The sequence below is a fragment of the Sciurus carolinensis genome, unplaced genomic scaffold (genome assembly GCF_902686445.1).
Source record: "Sciurus carolinensis unplaced genomic scaffold, mSciCar1.2, whole genome shotgun sequence".
Lineage (NCBI taxonomy): Eukaryota > Metazoa > Chordata > Mammalia > Rodentia > Sciuridae > Sciurus > Sciurus carolinensis.
The window spans coordinates 18,445-23,977 of NW_025920151.1; the positions used below are offsets into that span (position 1 = coordinate 18,445).

Here is a 5,533-nt window from a genome sequence, read left to right on the forward strand (position 1 = left end):
ACTTCGAGCTTTTAAGGGTTTAATTGGCGGAGCAGGGAAGCCGGAGAGGAGCAGGAGGAAGGCGGTTTCACCCGCTGGAAAGTGGGCGAGCGAGCGCCCGGCGCCCTGGTCGCGGGACCTCCGAGGGCCGCATCGCAGACTTGGTCGGGAGCGTGCGGCAAGCCGCCGGCCTGGGCAGTTCATGGCGGCGGGCGGGATGCGGTGGGTCCCCTAGCTGAACGACCCCATGGCCCGTGGCGCGGCGGCCTGCGCTAGTGACGCGCGGCTGCTGCCGGGCTGGGACATGCTGCGGCCCGTGCCTGTGCTGCTGGCCCCCGCTGTGCTACTGGGCGCCGCTCTTGGCCTAGGCCTCGGTCTATGGCTCGGCTTCCACGCGGGCCGCCTGCACCCACGACACCAGAAAGATGACACTCAACGTCTGCTCAAGAAATTGGAGCCTCAGGCACTGAGCCCCACGGAGACCGGCTCCCCATCCAGGAGGAGGAAGAGAGACCTGCTGCCTTCGAGGGACGCGGAGGCCCCGGACAAATATGAACCATCTTTCAACAGTAATAATCACAGCATTTGCCCTGAAGGCCAAAGTCATCTACCCCATCATTCAGAAGTTCCGGCCCCTGGCCCATGGCTCCTCCATCCCTCCCTGCACGAGCACCTGAACCAGGCAGTCCTGCCGCATCAGCCCGTGGAGGCCTCCCTGTCCAGCAGCCTGGGCAGCCTGAGCCAGGCAGAGAAGGACAACGGCAGCTCCTCGTCCAGCATCCACTTGGCCGCCAGCGAGGACAGGTTCCTCAGCTGCACCTTCCTGTGGTGAGCAGCTTTCTGGAGGTGCTGGCCTGCGAGAGTGCAGACATTACCTGTGTATCTACAGCCTTCACTTAAAAGACCAGTGGGAGTTTGGACATGGTGCTGAGGCAGGAGAAGCACATGATGTTTTTTCAGGTTTTTAAAATGTGCCTCCTGGACCTTCTTCCTAAGAAAAAGGCTGATGATGAATTCTATCAGAAGATTCTGTCAAAACAAGAACAGGATTTGGAGGAACTGGAGAAGGCACTTCAGGTCAAACTGTCAAGCACAGAGACGAAGGGCACTGGTGCCTCTGGGTACGCCACCCTGGCAGACATGGAGAGGAAGGAGAGGGAGCATGGGGAGTAGCTCCTGGGTGACATGGAAGCTTTCTGGAAACAGATGGAAAACATCCAGCACTTTCTTGTGGACCAATTTAAGTGTTCCAGCTCCAAAGTGCAGCAGCTCATGATGACTGTGACAGAAAGGATGATTGCAGCTGAAGGGCTCTTGTTCGAGTCTCAGGATCTGCAGGCACTGGACGCCCTGGAGAGAACCATGGGCCAAGTGCACGTGGCAAAAATGATCCAGTTCCTGAGGATGCAGATCCAGGTGGAGACCAAGTGCCGGCTGGCCGCCATCTCCTGAGGCCTGGAGCTGCTGAGCATCCAGGGGAAGCTGTCTGGGCAGCAGAAGGAGGAGCTGATGACCCGGCAGCACAAGGCCTTCTGGGAGGAGGCAGAGAGCTTCAGCAGGGAGTTTATCCAGAGAGCCAAAGAGCTGGTGGAGGAGTCCCTGGCTCACCAGGCAGAGAGGAGAGCAATGTTCATGCTGGCTCAGGAAGAGGAGCGGAGGAGCTTCCTGGCTGATTCCCGCCTGAACTCCGACCCCAAGGAGTTTCTCGAGGCTTTTCACGGGATCCTGGAGAGGTAGAGGCTGATGCGGAGTGGCCTGGAGGAGGAGGAGGAGGTCAGAAACACAGAGGCCATGGCCGCCCTTTGCCAGGTAGGTGGCCTCAGCTACTGGCAGAAAAACCTCAGGTTTTTGTGGGGACAAGAGCTGCAAATCCTGGGGCAGGGACCCAGGTAGGTTCAGGATGACCAGGAGGTCACACCCAGCTGTGGGTGCTCCTGGGCAGCTGGTCCAGCCCTGCCATCTGCTCACCACTGGAGACACAATGGTGGGCAGGATGAAGCCCCTGCCTGAGGGGCTGCCAGGGCTGTGGGAAAACTGTAAGGGCTGGCAGGAGTGCCTCAGGGGACAGCTCCAGGGGACAAGCAGCGGCTCAGGGAAGGTAACCCGCTGGCCTCCCTCCCCCTCATTGTGCGGCCACAGGAACACCACCTGGTCTCTAGCCCTCAGTTTCCCCCTCTGGAATGGGCATGGCAGGGGTCCTTCACAGTGAGGACTTGAGTGTGTGGGAGGTCCTAGGGATGCAGCTGGGATGTGGGTGTCCCAGGCCACCTTGGCTCCCATCACCATAACTGCTGAGCAGCACAGAGGGGGGTGGGGGAGGAGGGATGGGGGATGTGCCCGGGTGAAGGTGAGGTCAAGGTCGGTTGTCTGCAGGAAGCGATGTCTGAAGCAGGTGTTGAAGGGACAGGTCCCAGTGGACCAGGAGCTGGGTCATTCCTGGAGACCCACCAAGCAGGAAGTGCAAATCGTCATCACAGGGATGGCCGTCCTGGGTTGGGTGACGGTGGCTGCCACAGCAAGACACACAGACGGGGCTTAAACAGCAGGAGTTACTGTCTCCTGGCTGGGACTGCAAGTCTGGATCCAGGAGCGGCAGTGCTACCGGGAGGCCTTTCTTCCTGACTGGCAGACACAGCCCTCTCCCATGTCCTCGCTGGTGAGCCACACAGCTCATGTCCCTCTCCAGGATGTCCCTGTCAGCTCAGGGCCCTGCCCTGGGGCCTCATTTGCCTGTGACCTTCCAGGGCACTTCGGTTTGACAGTCCCCATCTTGGAGTGACTGGAGTGTTGGATGTGATTGCCGCTGGCCAGCAGGGGGGAGATGCAGCTGTGTGACCCTTCCTGACCCACTGGCCCCCTGCAGCCTGGCTCAGGGGATTTGAATCTAAGACCTTGGTCAGCTGTGGGACTGGGGACCATCCTGATGTGTGGCCCTTTCCTACGAGTGGGGCAGGAAGTGATCATCGTGCTTTGGGTAGGGAGGCAACTTGTTTTGTGCTCTATGTCAGTCCCTCGGGTGGTGGAGCCCTGAACAGGCTGTCGGGGGCACAGGATGATATCGCAGAGGCCCAGATGCACCCTGGAGCTGAGCGAGGACAGCGCTGGCGCCTGCCGAGAAAGTGTGGCTTGGGTCTGTCTGGATGCCCCGCATCCCGGCTCCTCTGTCGAAGTGGAGCCAGCACGGGCATCTGGCCCTTAGCAGCTTCAGCGAAGCACTTGGAGGAGGAGCCGAGGCGCAGCCGCACTTAGAACCCTCACCGCCTGAAGCTTATAGTCTTGGAGGCATGTGCAGAACACACTCATGCGTGCACCAGCCACTCTGCCTGGGTGCTCCCAGGGTCTGTCACTAGAACTACATTGTCACCCTTTCTGTGGCATGACACATCTCAATATTGGTGGCACAGTGACTGTGACACAAATTCAGTGGCTGCCTGATGGTTCCCAGGGCTGCAGAGAGAAGTGTGTTCTTCCACACCCCCCACCCCGTCTTTAAACAAACAGTAAGGTGAGTGTTTACTACTCAGCAATGAAAGAAGAGCTGTTCAGGGATGCTCAGCTGCACAGCCAGGAGTCAGGAGCCATGGGGGCAGAGCCAGGTGCCAGAGGGAAGGCAGCAGGACTGGTGTCGGGGCTGAAGCCTGGTCCCATCTCTACCCACAGCCTGGCCCTGGGGTGGCCGGCCTAGGCAGAGGGACTAGTGAGTGAGGAATCAGCGATCGGTAGGGGTATTGGTGACCACTAGTCCCTGGCAGTCCAAAGGTACCACAGGATTCCTGTAACTGTAAGAAATCACCACAAACCTCGTGGCTTCAAACGACACAGTTGTTACCCCACAGGTCTGGAACTCAGGCACCTGAGGGGGCCTCCTGGGCCAGAGGGAAGCCTGGCAGACCCGTGTCATGGGGAGGCTCCAGGGAGGAGTTGCAACGCTTTTCTAGCTTCTTGAGCTGCAGACTCCACCGCTCCTGGCCCTCCCTCCTTCTTCAGGGCCATAATGGAGTCGCTCATGTCCACTTCTGCCACTCATGCTCTCTGCTCCCCTCCTGTTTCTGTTCCACTTAGGAGGACCCTGGCCCACCTGGGCCCTCCAGGTCATCGAGACCCTTAGTCACATCCCACCTGCAAAGTCTCTTCACCCACGTGCAGATGCATGTTCCAAGGCTCCAGGGACTGTGATTCGCCTACCCGAGTGGGATGCCATTATTAAGAGTTAAGGAAAGCAGTGTTTGGGGCCCAGAACAGCAGTGGTTTCTTGGGCCACATCCTGAGAAGCAATAAGCATGGGTCCTGAGTGCATACATATCTCTGGAAAGCAGATACAGTGGGCCGGTGGCTTCTGTCGTTCTAAGGACTAAAAGGTGGTAAATCCCTCAGGGACGTAGGGACTGAAAAAAATAGACTAGTGTTTTTATCTGTCATTACGGCAAGATTAAGGGGACTTGCTTTCTTATTTTGACTTACTAAAACCACTGGTGGTTAAAAAAAAGTTTAATCATGTGACATTTTTATTGAAGAAGTCATTATTCATAGACTGTTGTTTGATGATTTGTAAAGCAAAAGAAACCTCTTTTAATTTGAAAAGTAGAAATGTTTGTAGAAATCTGGTAATTAAAATTAGATGAACACTCTTACACACTATGCCTCATATAATAAAAAATAAAGCAGCAATTAGTTATTTTGTGATTACATACCTGCAGGGAAAGAGACAATTTTCATACCTGTATCAAGGTCTATAAATCATTTAGATTTCATCAGAAGGCTTACAATTCTTATAAAATATTTAAACAGTCATACAGTAAACTTGTGTTATGGTTTGGATGTGAGGCATCCCCAAAAGGTCTATGTGAGACAGTGCCAGAAGTTTTGCAGGAGAAATTATTGTTTTTTTTCTGGTACTGGGGATTGAACCCAGGGCCTTGTGCTTAGCAGGCAAGAACGCTACCAACTGAGCTATATCTCCAGCCCCAAGTTATTGGGTTTTAAGAGCCTTAACCCAGTCAGTGAATTAATCCCCTGATGGGGTTAACTGAGTGGTAGCTGAAGGCAGTTAGGTAGGGTGTGGCTGGAGGAGGTAGGTGTATGGGGAGTGCCTTTGGGGTATTCATTCTGTATCTTGCCAGTGGAGTCTCTTTCTGCTTTCTGATCATCATGTGAGCTGCTTCCTTCTACCACACTCCTCCTCCATGATGTGCAGCCTCACCTGGAGCCCCAAGGAATGGAGCCGACTATCTGTAGATGGAGACCCCTGAAACAGTGAGCCCGCAAATAAGCTTTTTCTTCTCTACAATTGTTCTTGTCAGGTCTTGTAGTCATAGCAGTGAAAAAACTGACTAAAATAACTTAAATATTCCTAACAAATTAATTTATATATTGAGAAAATTATCTGGTTAATCAAAGTATTTACCATAAACCTTAGTGTTTAAACCTTTTTTCCTTTTAAAAAATTATGTAAGTGTAGCATGCTAAATCTAAACCTATTCTTTTTTAGATGAGTTGTGATTCTATTGTGATTAGAATCATGTATTCTGAGCAGATATATTTGTTTGTTATAGCT

General features: G+C 54.1%; 1 pseudogene; it reads left to right on the top strand.

The window, feature by feature from the left end:
• Nucleotides 1–226: 226 nt before the first annotated feature.
• On the top strand, nt 227–3,228 carry LOC124974499 (ellis-van Creveld syndrome protein-like; annotated as a pseudogene).
• The last annotated feature ends 2,305 nt before the right edge of the window (nt 3,229–5,533 follow it).